Below are 14,489 nucleotides of genomic sequence, written 5' to 3'. Positions count from 1 at the left end.
GTTCTCCATTCTTGCCTATAAATATATATCTGTAAAAATATGTGACACTTATTCAGTAGCCATGATAAAACTCTAAGTTTTGGATGCCAGGGTGGGAGCCCACGCTAACATCTCTTCAGTTATCCGACCATTGAAAATTCCACTCCCACCCTGGCATCCGAAGCTCGGAGTTTTATCATGGCTACTGAATATGTGTCACATATTTTTACAGTTAAATTCCTCTATTTGCATAATATTGAGGTCTCTTTCTTTCTTTTGTTGTCCTTCTTGTCAAATATATATATATATATATATATATATATATATATATATATATATATATATATATAATATGATATTTGCCACATGAACTTTGATGAAAAAAAATATGAGAAAGATATGGTATATAATTTTTTTGTGCAGGGGTTCCTTGAGACATGTAATTTATTTTAAGGGTTACGCAAGTGTAAAAAGGTTGTGAATCACTAATTTAATGTAATATATTGGTGGAACTTTTAACTGAAGTTTTTTTTCTGTCTTGTATGTTCCACCCACTGACTGAAATATTTTTTTCTAGAATGATTCATTTACATGGTTGGATTGACTTCTAGTTTATAGACAAACTTGTAAACTGGATTTACTTGTTTCAGTCATCTCCTGAACAGGTATCAAGAATTTAAAGAAGAAAAAAAATATTGAGTAGGTGACAACTGAAGTCATTTACCTTTATACAAGTCTATTAAATTGTTCTGCCTTAAATATAGGCAACAGTTTGTGTTTCTTAAACAAATGATTTCCCACCCTCTTTTTGATTATAACCCTATTCATTTCTGACCTACTTTGACCGGATTTTATAAAAAAATAAATTAATATTTTATTACTGGTATTTAATTTCTGCCTCCCACATCTACAATCTGTTTGTGTGTGTGTGTGTGTGTGTGTGTGTGTGTGTGTGTGTGTGTGTGTGTGTGTGTGCACGCATGCGTGCACACACACAATGATTTGTTTGATGCTCTTGCTCTGATATCTTGAAATTGGGTGTGACTGAAAATATAAAGAAAAGATCAACTTCAGCTGAAGTTTATAAAATATCAGGTGTTTAAATATGTTAATAAACAGTACATCATCATCATCATCCTTATCGTTTAGTGTCTGCTTTCCATGCTAGCATGGGTTGGACGATTTGACTGAGGACTGGCGAACCAGATGGCTACACCAGACTCCAATCTGATCTGGCAGAGTTTCTACAGCTGGATGCCCTTCCTAACGCCAACCACTCTGAGAGTGTAGTGGGTACTTTTATGTGCCACCGGCATGAAAGCCAGTCAGGCGGTACTGGCAACGGCCACACTCAAAATGGTGTATTTTACGTGCCACCTGCACAGGAGCCAGTCCAGTGGCACTGGCAACGACCTCACTCGAATGTCTTTTCACGTGCCAGGAAGGCAACGCTGGTAACAATCACGCTCAAATGGAGATAGACAGCTGCTCTGGCAACGATCATGCTCAGACGGTGTTCTTAGCACTCCACTGGTACAGGTGCCATCACAATTTCGCTTTCACTTGCCCCAACAGGTCTTCACAAGCCGAGTTTAGTGTCCAATGAAGGAGACGTTAGCATGGGTGCCAGTCATCGAATTTGGTTCGATTTTGATTTCACTTGCCTCCAATGAAGGAAAGGTACACATAAATGGGCTGGCTACACCCCTGGCAGAGGCCTTGGATTATGGTCTCACTTGGCTTGCCAGGTTTTCTCATGCACAGCAAAGACAAAATGTAAGACTGATATGTAATAGCTAAGGACTGTTTTGTCTTTGCTCTGCCAGTTATTTCTATAGTTAAAAGGGATAGTTATGTCTTATAACTGTGTAGGGACTTCATAAAACGAAAGTGCATAGATGTTTTAGATGGAGGTTTGTAAAATTAATGCAGTGGACTAAGTGCCATATAGTATAGAGTTATACCCTTCTTCATTCTAATTTCAAATTCCTTCCTCTGTCCCTTTAAATTTTTTAGAAAGATTTTGATTGCTATTTCTAGTGGGCTAAATGACCATGTAGAGGCTCCTTCATTGTGATAAGTTTGGTGATCTCATCTATATATATATTGATGAGATTAGCTATGACTCTCACAATGCCTAATTTAATTACCCTTTAGTCTTAATTTTCCTTTAATAAACTATTGTCATTTTTAGGTCTACTTTTATATACTTGCATGAGTCACACAGAATTCAGTGAAGCAGGGTTTTTTTACAGATAGATGCCTTACTGTTGCCAACCTTCATCAGTTTCAAAGCAAAGGGATATTTCCTTATAGATGGAGACATTGTCATGGAAGACTGGAAACAAGATGAAGAGATACATAAACACATGCACTCATACAACACACACACACACCGAGCTTCTTTCAGTTTCCATCTATTGGATCCTCTTAAAAGACTTTGGGCGATTCAGGTCTATAATGGAAGACACTTGCTCAAGGTGCCACTTAGTGAGACTGAACTTATAACCATGTGGTTAGGAAGTGCCCTTCTAAGCCACAGAGCCAAGTTTGCAACTAAATGTAATTTTTAAAACAAAAAAACATTCATATTATCACAATATTTTCTGAATAAATATCAAAACTTTTTAAAATAGAGGATTATAATCAAAATAACACTTACACACTATTTAAACCTGAGTTTATTGTACATTTTGGTTAGAAAAAAATACCAACTGAGAAATGTTTAAATTGTGAACACAAGTTTTACTCTGGCAAAATGTCTACAAAGTTTGATAAAGTCCTTGTTTCCACTGACAAATGAGAACTATTTACTTTGTGGTTTTATTTACACAATAAATGATTAGCTGCATGAACCTCTCAATACAATTAATTTCACTTGATGAAAGATTGGATAGAAAAAACACAAGAATACTAATGATCAGCAACAGACTCACCTACTGCGAAGTCAAGAATATATAAAATTACAGGCATTATTTTCTTTGATGGCTATTACCACTTGTCTATCATGTTTGTTGCTCTTCTTTTTGTTAACTTGAATTACAAAGCTATAGTTACTCACCATATACCTGACTCTGGCAACATATAAACTACTTAAAAGGTTTAAAGATTGTATAATTCGAGAATTTGTATGTGTTTTATTAATTATTATCATCATCATTATTATTATTATAAATTTAGGTATCAGATTTATTTACTTTTCTCACAGAGAAACACCTACCTCTTTTAGTCATTGTATTTTTACAGAAACTAAGAGGACAAAACTGTTTAGTTTCATCAAAATCAAGGCTGTACTTTCTTGTTATAGTTTGTTTATTTACTTATTTAGCTAATTGCTATTAAATAGGAATATTTTCTAAAAACTTGCCAACAGTTGAAATAAAATCTGATGCTTTACCTTTTATCTAAAAATGTTCATAGCCATTTTTTTTAAAAGGTTATGCACAGCTATTTTGCTATTAGGCAACTCGTATTCCGTTTTCATATTATTTATAGCTCATATTTTCTATTTAATTTTATAGACAATTTCATTTTAATTAATTTATTTATTTTATTATTATGTTTGACTTTTGCTTTGTATTTGTACAAGTTGGCTCCAAGTCTCACTCAGAGACCTCACGAGACAAGTTAGAAGTTCATATTGGTGTTATGCCTAGGATGTCATATATTTGGTTTTGCACAGTTTTGTTCTAGAGAATATTTAAGAAAACAAGAAAATTACGAGTTTGTTTTAAAATTTGAGATTACATAGACAATATTTTACGTAGGATATGGGCAGTTTCCATGAGTACTATCTTTTGAATTTCTGCCATTTTGGGGTTTCCTGGTATCTGATCTAGGTAGCAATCAGCCCTTTTTGCTATCATTCTTAGGGCACCTATGACAACAGGTATTGATTTAGTCTTGAAGTTCCACATTTTGCCAATTTCTGTTTCAAGATCTTTATACTTGCTCAGTTTTTGGTAGGTCTTGACAGATACATTTATGTTGATTGGGACAGTCATATCAATGAGGAGGCATGATTTTTGCCTGAAGTCTTTCAATATAATGTCTGGCCTATTTGCATCTATCTTTCTGTCAATTTAAATGGTGAAGTTCCATAGGATGTCATCAAAGTGATGCAGGAGCTGTATTAGGCAGTCCCTGCCATTGCAGTAACCATGCTGGTTGGGAATAAGTAGGCTATTACTTTTCAGAAAGTGACTTACTCAAAAATTCAGCACTCTCTCAAATAATTTGACAATATAAGAGGTAAGTGGGATCAGTTGACAAGTCACTGCCAGCAATTTGTTGCCTTTTTTGAAAACTGGGACAATCAATTAGGATAGGAAATATTTATGTATATATGCTATATAGTATAGTTGGATAATTGCTTTCTTATGTGTGAATATCATTACAGCAATCTATGCAATTATTATAAACTTGCAAGAATTATTTCTTCGTGCATTATTTAATCAGTGGCAAAAGTGGGTAATTTAATATCATATCAGAAGATTACCAATTATTGTATCACAAGTTCACACCATGCTGTAAATAACTATTGCATTGCACTTTTGGCTAAAACAAAAAATTCTGCTCTCTTTAGTCTATGAAGATAACTTTATGGCAGAAAAGTCTAGCAATAAAAAAACAAACAAAAAACAAAAACAAAGTAACTTCATATAGGGAGATGTACTTATTTTCTTATGCTATAAAAGAACCAGTTCTACAGGTGTTACATCTTACTTGCTACAAGCCTTGGTCATTGGAGATATATATTGATATAACTTAGGAGAATATAAACCTAACCTAGCACATGTAATATTGTGAATAGTTTGTTGGATATTTTAGTAAGATATTGCATGCTGTTGAAATATTTAGCAATTCGGTGCTTTCTACTTCCATCTATATAACTCTGTTTTTTTTTTTTTATCTCTCTCTCTTTCTCTTTCTATCTGCTTATCTCTCTCTCTTTCACTTCTCTCACCTTTTACTAACTGATATTTTGACAGAAATAAATTGCATTTAGGTGAATAAAGGATAATTTTTTTATGCTTTCATATGATTATGAAAGCTTTATTGGGGAGAGTTGAGCAAGACTGAGATAGGTAATGTTATTTGAAAGAATTACATCCTGGGCAGGCATAGGGTTTGGCTGTTTGATTAAAAAGTTCACTGGTTTAGTCCACCTGCACAATACCATGTATCCTAGGCAAGTACCTTCATCTATAGCTTCATGTTGATCAATGTCTTTTGAATGAAATTTGGTATACACAAACTTCAAAAAGCTTGCTGTATGTATGTGTGTGTGTGTGTATATATATATATATATATACACTCTCTGAGTGGTTGGCGTTAGGAAGGGCATCCAGCTGTAGAAACTCTGCCAAATCAGATTGGAGCCTGGTGTAGCCATCTGGTTTCACCAGTACTCAGTCAAATCGTCCAACCCATGCTAGCATGGAAAGCAGACGTTAAACGAAGATGATGATGATGATGATGATATATATATATATATATATATATATATATATATATATATATATATATTATGTTGGTGCATTATTATTGTGGCTTTTTTCCAACAAATTTTATTCAACAAAAACAATAACAACATGTAATAAAAACATCTTTAAATGATTATTCCGGAGCATATTCACCATCTACTTCAATTACTGCTTCCCATTTGCTTGGCAGACGGTCAGACCATCATTTAAAGATGTTTTTGTTAAATATTGTTAGTTTTTGTTGAATAAAATTTGTTGAAAAAAACTGCAAAAATTTTTCAGCAACCCAATGTATGTATATATATATATATATGTATATATATATATATCATCATCATCGTTTAACGTCTGCTTTCCATGCATATATATATATATATATATATATATATATATATAGTATATGCACTCATGTACAAACATAAGAATGTGAAATGGAAGAGTTTACAGAATAGAAATGGGGGGAAAAAAAAGAGTTAATATGACTAGAATAAATACCGTACATATTAATATTGTTATATCAGTGATGCTTGAAAGAAAATGAAATATAAAGGAATATCAATTATTTATAAGTGCGGTTCTTTTCCTTCTAATTTTTCTTTGTTGGATAACCTTACATTTGCATTTAGTGTGTTGTTAATGAATACTTGGATAAAATTCATAAGGCTTTGTACTAATTGTTTCAAATTCATCATGGAATTCTGTGAGATCATAAAACTAACCCAACCATGTAAAGAATTATTTTTAGTAAATGTCACACAAGTTAATCCACCCTTTGATTTCAAGAGTAGCTATTTTTGGCACTTTCATGTGAAAGCTGTACAGTTGTTCCATCATTATCTAGTTGATCAATAATGCACGTGTAAAATATTTATTGCTGACAACCATTATTTGCAGAATATTTCTTTGAATTAGGCATCAATCTAGCTAATAAAGTGGCCTACACATAATTGCTTGCCCTACAGAAATAGCAGCCAAATTACATCTTATAATCTTCAATAATGAAAAGACACATTAAGGGTATGTAAAATTACATTATATAAACTATCTCCACTGATTGTTAGCTATCAGAACACTGTATCCTTCAAAAATTCCATTCACCAGCACTACTCAAAAAAAACTGTGGGATGAAGTGGTAAGGACCGATCTAAGGATGTTGGGCCTCATGGAAGAAATGACAATGGACTGAGATATCTGGCAATATGAAGTTCTTGAGAAGACCCGCCCACATCAGTGAAACTGAGTTCTAGAAGTGTTGTGTGTACCACGCACACTTAACAAGAAAACTTCTTATACACTTTACCACAACAAACCGAACTACATCTCTACAGCTCTTCTCTTCCTCACATTTCCACTTCATTCGCTATGCTTACCTCCGACTCCCCAATCCTGTCCTGTTGTCCCTATGCCACTGTATCAGTGCTCTTCGCTAGCCCCCAAGCTGTGTGTTCCATCAACACATAACAAGAAAACTTTTCACACAGCCTACCCCAACAAACCAATCTACATCTCTACCTCATATTTCTTCCTTCATACACTGTGCCTACCTCTCACTCCCCAATCCTGTCCTCACAGCCCTGTACCTCTGTATCATTGCTATCCAGTAGCCCCTGGCTCTATATATACACCCAGGTTTTTGTCAGTTACTCCCCACGATCTGCACTATTTAATCACACTTCCTTTACAATATCCTGCCACTTATATTATGGCACTCAACCTCAAGGGTATACCCTGGTACTTGCCACCATCAATACCTCTCTCTTCCTTTACTCAACCATCCCATTTATATTCTGATCTCCGTCTCTTGTGATTATGCCCAGCACTTTGCCACCATCTCTATTGTACTGTCTTCCCACTCTCTTTCTCTCCTTCTGCATTCCCCTCAGGTTGGGTAACCATGTATTTCCTTTGAAGTAGTGCACCTGTTTCTGTCTTCATTCCTGATTTCTCTCTCTCTTTCTCCAGCCTGGTAACCTTGTACCTCCTCTACAGCAAGACACCTGTTTCTGTCTCACTATAACCTTTCATCAACCAACAGCAGATCACCTCCTCCAACGCCCCTCCCCTCTCAAAGGAGATTTGTTTTGTCTTACAAGTACTTGGTGTCCCTGTCTCTGCAGGTGCCACTTAAAAAGTACCCAGTTCACAACGTAAAGTGGTTAGTGTTTGGAAGGGCATCCAGCTGTAAAAACCTTGCCAAAACTGACCTTGCCTGTGCTTATGTCACGTAAAAAGCACCAGGTCCACTCTGCTGAGTGGTTGGTGATAGGAAAGGAATCCAGTTATAAAAATCCTGCCAAAACAGTCACAGACGTCTGGTGCAGGCTCCTGCCTGGCCAGCTCTTATCAAACTGTCCCACCCATGCCAGCATGAAACATGGACGTTAAATGATGATGATGAGTTGTAGTGCCTCAAAGCACAGTGTGCATTAATGTCAAATCATTAGTCATGGTCTACTCAATCTGTGTTTACCTGAGGTTAAGCAACAGTGTGGAATAAGTTTTGTAGTTCTGTATGAAAATAATCTGATCAACACCTTTTATTAAACTTTCGTCATCCAACAATATTCCAAAACCAAAGCAAAGTTGAACCAATGCTTTAAAGCATAGCTGCATTTTTTTTCTTTCAGGCTAGGTGCCTGTTAGTCTTATTTACTTTCTTTAGTTTCTACTTATTTGACTCACCATTAAAAAAAAATTCATTCTAATTAATTTAATTAAATATGCTCATTAGAAATTCCTAATGTATGATATTAAGAGTATGTTGGCCAGGGTAGTATTATATGGTTGTAGTATTACCTATTGACTGAAAGTTGTTGTGTATTCATATTCAAATGCTGTCCTGTTAATAATACATTACTAAATATAACTTGTTTAGGAAGTGCTAATATGAAATGGCTTTGAAAATGAGCAGGAACCTACCACCCTAACTCTAAATTATTGCAGCAAAACTCTTTTCTCTTTTACTAAAGCAAGTATACCACAGAGAGTATAAATAATCATTACTTGTAATAAGGGTGTTTAAATTAGCATTGTTTGATATTAAATTCCTATTTACAGTTCCTACTGTGGTGCCAGCTTTTTAATTTGTTTGCTTTTTACTGTTCTGTTTATGCTGTTATTGATGGCACACCTTAATCAGTATGTATGAGATACTGAACTCATAAAATAATAACCAGTTTCCATTATGCTTTTCTTTCTATTGAAGCTATAAACTAAATGACAAGCTAATACACTCACTACTTGCTTATATTCATTGTTTATGGCCGAAGGATGAAGAAACACAATTCATTGCATTTAACTAACTTAACCTATGACAATACTTACTTTCTCTTGACAATAGTTTGCTGGTATGCCATTTACTTTCTTAATAACATAGCTGTTAAATATGCTATTATATTAATAATATAGATAAGCCTATATATATATATTGTATAACAGGTAAAAGACCACTCTAAGGCAACTAGAGGTGGTCTGTGTTAGAGAAAATTATGCAGTGAATTTATGAGTTTGGTTGAAAGGAATTTCACTTTCTGGAACTCTGAGAGAGAGAGAGCCTGAAATATCTTCTTTTCTCCCATGGAATCCAAATTATACAGAGTCATGAATTTTACTGGAAATCCTGTATATCTTTGTCATCTAACTCTGTTCTATAAGTAGGATGCTGTCAATTTCTTCCCACTCACTCCATGAAAAAAAAAAAAAAAAATGCAAAAGAGAAGCCAGTGCTCTTGCAGGCAATTTTGGCAATAATAATTACTACAGTAGAGATTTCCTTCCAAATTATATACCAAACAGAAATTATTTGAATGTTCTTGATTGTCTGTTACAGTATCACAGGATAGGATATTGTGATAATTCTGTTGAATATATTTGATTTCATTTTGATATCTTTCTGTCTATCACGCGCAACACACACACACACACACACACACACACACACACACACACACACACACATGTATGTGTAATTTTGCACTTTAGTTTGATAAATGACTAACAGAAAGTCTGTCCATAATTTCTATAAGTAGTTCATAGTCCAATGTAAATACTTCTAACATTAGTGTTGATACATGTATTAAAAATGCTCAGATGACTAGCAACTGTTTTAAGATGTTATAGAACGAAGTTGCCTTTCAATAGATGAATCATTCCTTGAGTAAATATTCTGCTATGGTTTTACTATTTGCTTCTGACATTTGAATTTCAGGTCAACCCATCAGAAATAACAAGTGAATTATATTTTGTACATATATAGGGTGTCTCCAAAAACATCTCTTTTAAGTACATGTTTGTATTGTTGCTTAAGCAAGATTAAGATCCTCTCTGTTAGAAACCTAATCTTGATAGTTTTTAATTATGAGCCCAAGTCAACATTCCTCTCATTACATTTTCAATTTCCAATTGTAATTAATCACAAGGTCTTGTGCATTAATCCATTTCAAATATTTGTTTTAATTTTGAGTTGTTAGCCTTTCCTCTGCTTGATTGATTTAAGCATTGTTCAACAATGTTTGCCTCTCCTTGATCTGATTATAGTTCTGTTTAATAAAGGTCGTCATGCATGCCACATTGTGTATGAAGTTTACTTTATTACGTCTCTCTACTATAATGGACGATACCCTTTAGTTATTTCCCTCAGGCTTTGTTCTGTCAGCATTTGTACATTCTGCATATATATATATATATATATATATATATATATACATACACACATCACACTCTTCTATCTCCATTAATCTATCAATATGTAAATGACTGTTTCACTGAAGAGGTTGAATATGACTAAAAGATATCCAGAGTTTTCACCATGTCTGCTATAGGTCAAACTATTCTTCCCCTACAATTACCAACTTTGATTAAAATATTGGCATCGGTCAGTTTTTTATTTTTTTATTTTTTTTCTTGCTTCAGTTTTTTCCCTTAGCTTTGTCTGCTTGATTTCATCAATTTCTTTTACAGCTCACTATGAGTTTAGTTTTGATTAATTAAAGTGATCATGTTCACCTCATTAAGCATTTACTTCATTAATTAGCGTCTTCCTTCTCCCAAGATTAAAGAAAAAATAAATACTAGTAATATACATGGGTACATTGCTTAATTTATTTGGAACCTTAATGAATATGCTTGTGTCACTAAGTAAAAGAAATCTGCAAGCGATGGTTGAATAAAATAAAGAATTAGATGTTAATTTAACTATACTATACAAAAATATGATGAGTGCCAGAGACTTTGATATAGAATCTTGTTGAACTGGGTTTCATGTCTTGGGGCTCGGATTAGCTATTTCTCTTCATTTTCTATGCTAGTGTTCATGAGGAAAGTAAGAGTTACAACTCTAATTTTCATTTTTGCCTGAAAATCTTGAGTCTCAGGACCATCAAGAGACAGCATTGATAATCTCTATTGCTACATTTCAAGGAAACTTAGAGAGAGATCCAATGAGTGATAGAAATATCTTAACCTGTTAGAAATATTAGCCACATCGCCCTTAAATCATAACCTACCATCTTTTGAAAAAGCTTGAATGTTAGATAATGTTGACCTAGATACCTCTAGAAAGAGAAAATGGTTCAGCTGAAATATTTGACCATGGTTGTGTTTGCTTAGGATTGATCTGGGGCTTAAGAACAATTTGCTCAGATGCCATGCAAACATCTATTATAGTTCTGGATTGACCAAAAGCTTTGTGAGTGGATTTGGTAGATGGAAACTGAAAGAAGCCTAAGGCGGCGAGCTAGCAGAAACGTTAGCACGCCAGGCAAAATGCTTAGTGGTATTTCGTCTGTCGCTATGTTCTGAGTTCAAATTCCGCCGAGGCCGACTTTGCCTTTCATCTTTTCGGGGTTGATTAAATAAGTACCAGTTACGCACTGGGGTCGATATAATCGACTTAATCTGTTAGTCTGTCCTTGTTTGTCTCCTCTGTGTGTAGCCCCTTGTGGGCAGTAACGAAATAGAAATAGGAAACTGAAAGAAGCATATTGTGTGTGTGTGAGGGTGTGCAGGGATTTCCACTTGTTTTAATGTCACATGATGGTTGTAAACAATCATCATTTGTTTCTGATCTTCCATTAATAAAACGTGTCTAGCTATGGGGAAATATTACCTTACTTGGAAACAGGTGAGGGTTGACAACAAGAAAAGCACAGCTATAGAAAATCTGCCTCAACAAATTCTGCCTGACCTTTTATAAGCATGAAAAAATGAATGCTGAAGTAATGAGGGCGATTATTCCAGAATGCAGATAGGAATGAATTGATAAACAATAATATATTAAAATAGAACTTTTAGTTAGTGAGAATGATGATTGAATGATGATTTACATTAATCAAAATGTAAATAAGACTAAATTTAGTATGTATGTATATATATATATATATATATATATATATATATATATATTATGATAATAATAATAATAATAATAGTTATATGGCTCTCTATGAATTAATCGTCCGCCTCACCTGATGTAAAAAGAAACGAAAAATTAAAATATAGAGTCTCGCTATTTTATAATAATTTATTTCAAGCTATACAAAAGACCAAAACAGGCCAATTTAAACATGTGAAATATCTTTCATGAACTAAATATTTGCATTTTTGTCAATATCCGCCCTCACCCACCTTATCTTTTAATTATTAACTTGATGACATTGTTTTTCTTCAAATTTTATTTCACTTTATATTGTTTCTTTTAGCTTTATTTATTCCTCACCTTTGTATATTTTTTACCTTTTACTATTATTCATAATTGTAAGCCTGGTTATTTCTGTCCATCTCTGTCTACCTATCTCTCTCTTTCTGTTTTTGTCATTCTCTGTCTGTCTGCCCTCACCTCTCTCTCTATCTATCTGTCTACATACATACATACACACACACATATACATATAATGGCTATGTATATATATTTGTATCTTGGCACTTTGTCCTGTAAAGACTATCTGTACAAATACCAGTTTTTAAGTTCTTTGTATGAAAGAGAGGAAAAAAAAAACTGAATGAATTTCTTCAATAAAATGAAATAGTTTGCCAGTTTTAAAACTATTTTGTGAGTAGGTGGAATAAAAAATTGGACTAATATTATTCTAGATTGTACACCAATGTGGAGTGACTTCATTTCTTTTTCTTTCTCGTTTTTCTTTCTCGTTTTTCTTTCTTCTTCCATTCCTTTTTCCACTGTTCTTTTTTGTTCTTTCTTTTCAGTTTTTTGTTCTGCATATTCTTTCCTTTTTTGCATTCTTTTTTTTTCCTCTTTTGTATTTACTAATTTCTGTGTTCTCTTTTCCTGCTTTTTTCTTTTTTTCTTACCTCTCTTTTTTTTTCTCTCTTTTTCTTTCCTCTTTCCCTCCATCCCTCCCTCTCTCTCTTTATATTATATGGTCAAAAACAAACTAAGCAATTTGCTGTAATGCCACTTAACTATATTAAATTTTCAAAGCTAGAGATGACAAATACATGTAGATGTCCAGATAAAGTAAAAGCATGTTGTAAATATTTGTTACTAACAAATCACAGCAAAGTCAAATTTTGATTCATATGTCATATTACCAATATGTACAAACCCCCTCCCCACCTCTATTCTCACTGGGCAAGACAAAATCTTGAAAGTTCATTTAATGTTAAATTGAAGTATCTCATAATAAACTTAACCAGTATTTGATATTTTTGCCTAACTCTGTTAGACATATAGTGAAAGGCATTCTAGACATTTTGCCTTTGATTTAGGCAAAGTGCATCTAGAAGTACCTTCTTGTGTCCTATTTTTTAAAGTTCAAAGGGATTTGAATGCGATTTCTTGCAGACCTAACATCTATACTGAGGGTCTCTAATAGGCCTAATAAATCCTGGGCAAAGCATTAAGCTATTCTGACTGGTGAAGCTCCAATATAGGAATATAGGGAAGTATGGAGTCAGCAGCCCTTAGTCCCAATTTCTCCAGGTCCACTCTGGCCCAGTGCTGTAGTATCTGTCCAGGTTCATAGCAAAGGAGTCAAATAGTAGATGGTTCTGTGGAGTCAAATAGTAGATTTACAGGACAGCTGGCCCCTTGATTTATGTCACATGGCCAATTGGTTTTTGACACATCTAGGGGCCAGCCCTCTGTGTAGATGTTCACCCTTGTCCTGTCTGAAAAAAAAAAAAAAAACTAAGAAAAAAACTGATGGTGTTCTGACAACATTTCAAAGGATAAATCTTATACATTGGGTTAGATTAGCTTGCAGTCTAAAATTATTTTTCTGCTATAGGAACAAGGTCAGGTAGTTTAAGTGGGGAATATCTATTCTAGTATTTGATTAGTACTCATTTTATTGACCCAGAAGGGCGAATAGCAAAGTTTACCTCTTTGACATTTGAACTCAAACTTTGAAGGGATACAGAACAGGTTGAAACCTTTTTCTATGATACAAAACTAGATGTGCTTAGAAGATGAATAGGAAACTAAATGTAAGTTTTTCCAAATAGAATGGATACAACACTGAAATAGAGAATATTAATGTTATATCATTTAATGTTATAATTCTAGCGTGGTGAGAGTACTTGACCGAATGACTATAAATAGTAGCAGTCTGAGTGAGAGACGGAGTGAGTAGGTGTTAATTGCAGTAAGTCGTAAGGTGCCGTTTTGATAGTTTGTCGGAATATCGTTTGCTGGTTCATGTATAGTTTGTTGGATTGTTATGTTGTTGTTACCCTGCTTAGTTACATATTTTATTGTTACTACACGGTTATAGTGTAAACAGGTATCATCAAAAATAGTTGGCAACAAGTAATGACATTACAATAAATTCCAGACAGAAATTGTTGTTTGTTTTCTATTGAATGTTTGTATTTCAATTCGTTTTGCTGCATGTTTGGTTTGACTTTTGAAAATCATAATATTGTAAAGTGGTGACATGACATTTTCCACTCTCTGTGTGTACATATGTGCACACACACACACACACACATACACACACACACACACACACACACACACACACACACACACACACACACACACACACACACACACACACATATATA

At 34.1% G+C, this 14,489-nt stretch overlaps 1 protein-coding gene across 26 annotated transcripts in view; it reads left to right on the top strand.

Moving 5' to 3' along the window:
* Positions 1-14,489, top strand: part of LOC106881123 (sodium/calcium exchanger 3) — a 120,490-nt gene that overhangs the window by 44,409 nt on the left and 61,592 nt on the right. The gene's annotated exons all lie outside the window — the stretch shown is intronic.

Source organism: Octopus bimaculoides, chromosome 4 (assembly GCF_046866305.1).
Source record: "Octopus bimaculoides isolate indiv1 chromosome 4, ASM4686630v1, whole genome shotgun sequence".
In the NCBI taxonomy this organism is placed as follows: domain Eukaryota; kingdom Metazoa; phylum Mollusca; class Cephalopoda; order Octopoda; family Octopodidae; genus Octopus; species Octopus bimaculoides.
The sequence above is the reverse complement of the archived record's forward strand: the minus strand, read 5'-3'. Positions and strand labels throughout refer to the sequence as shown.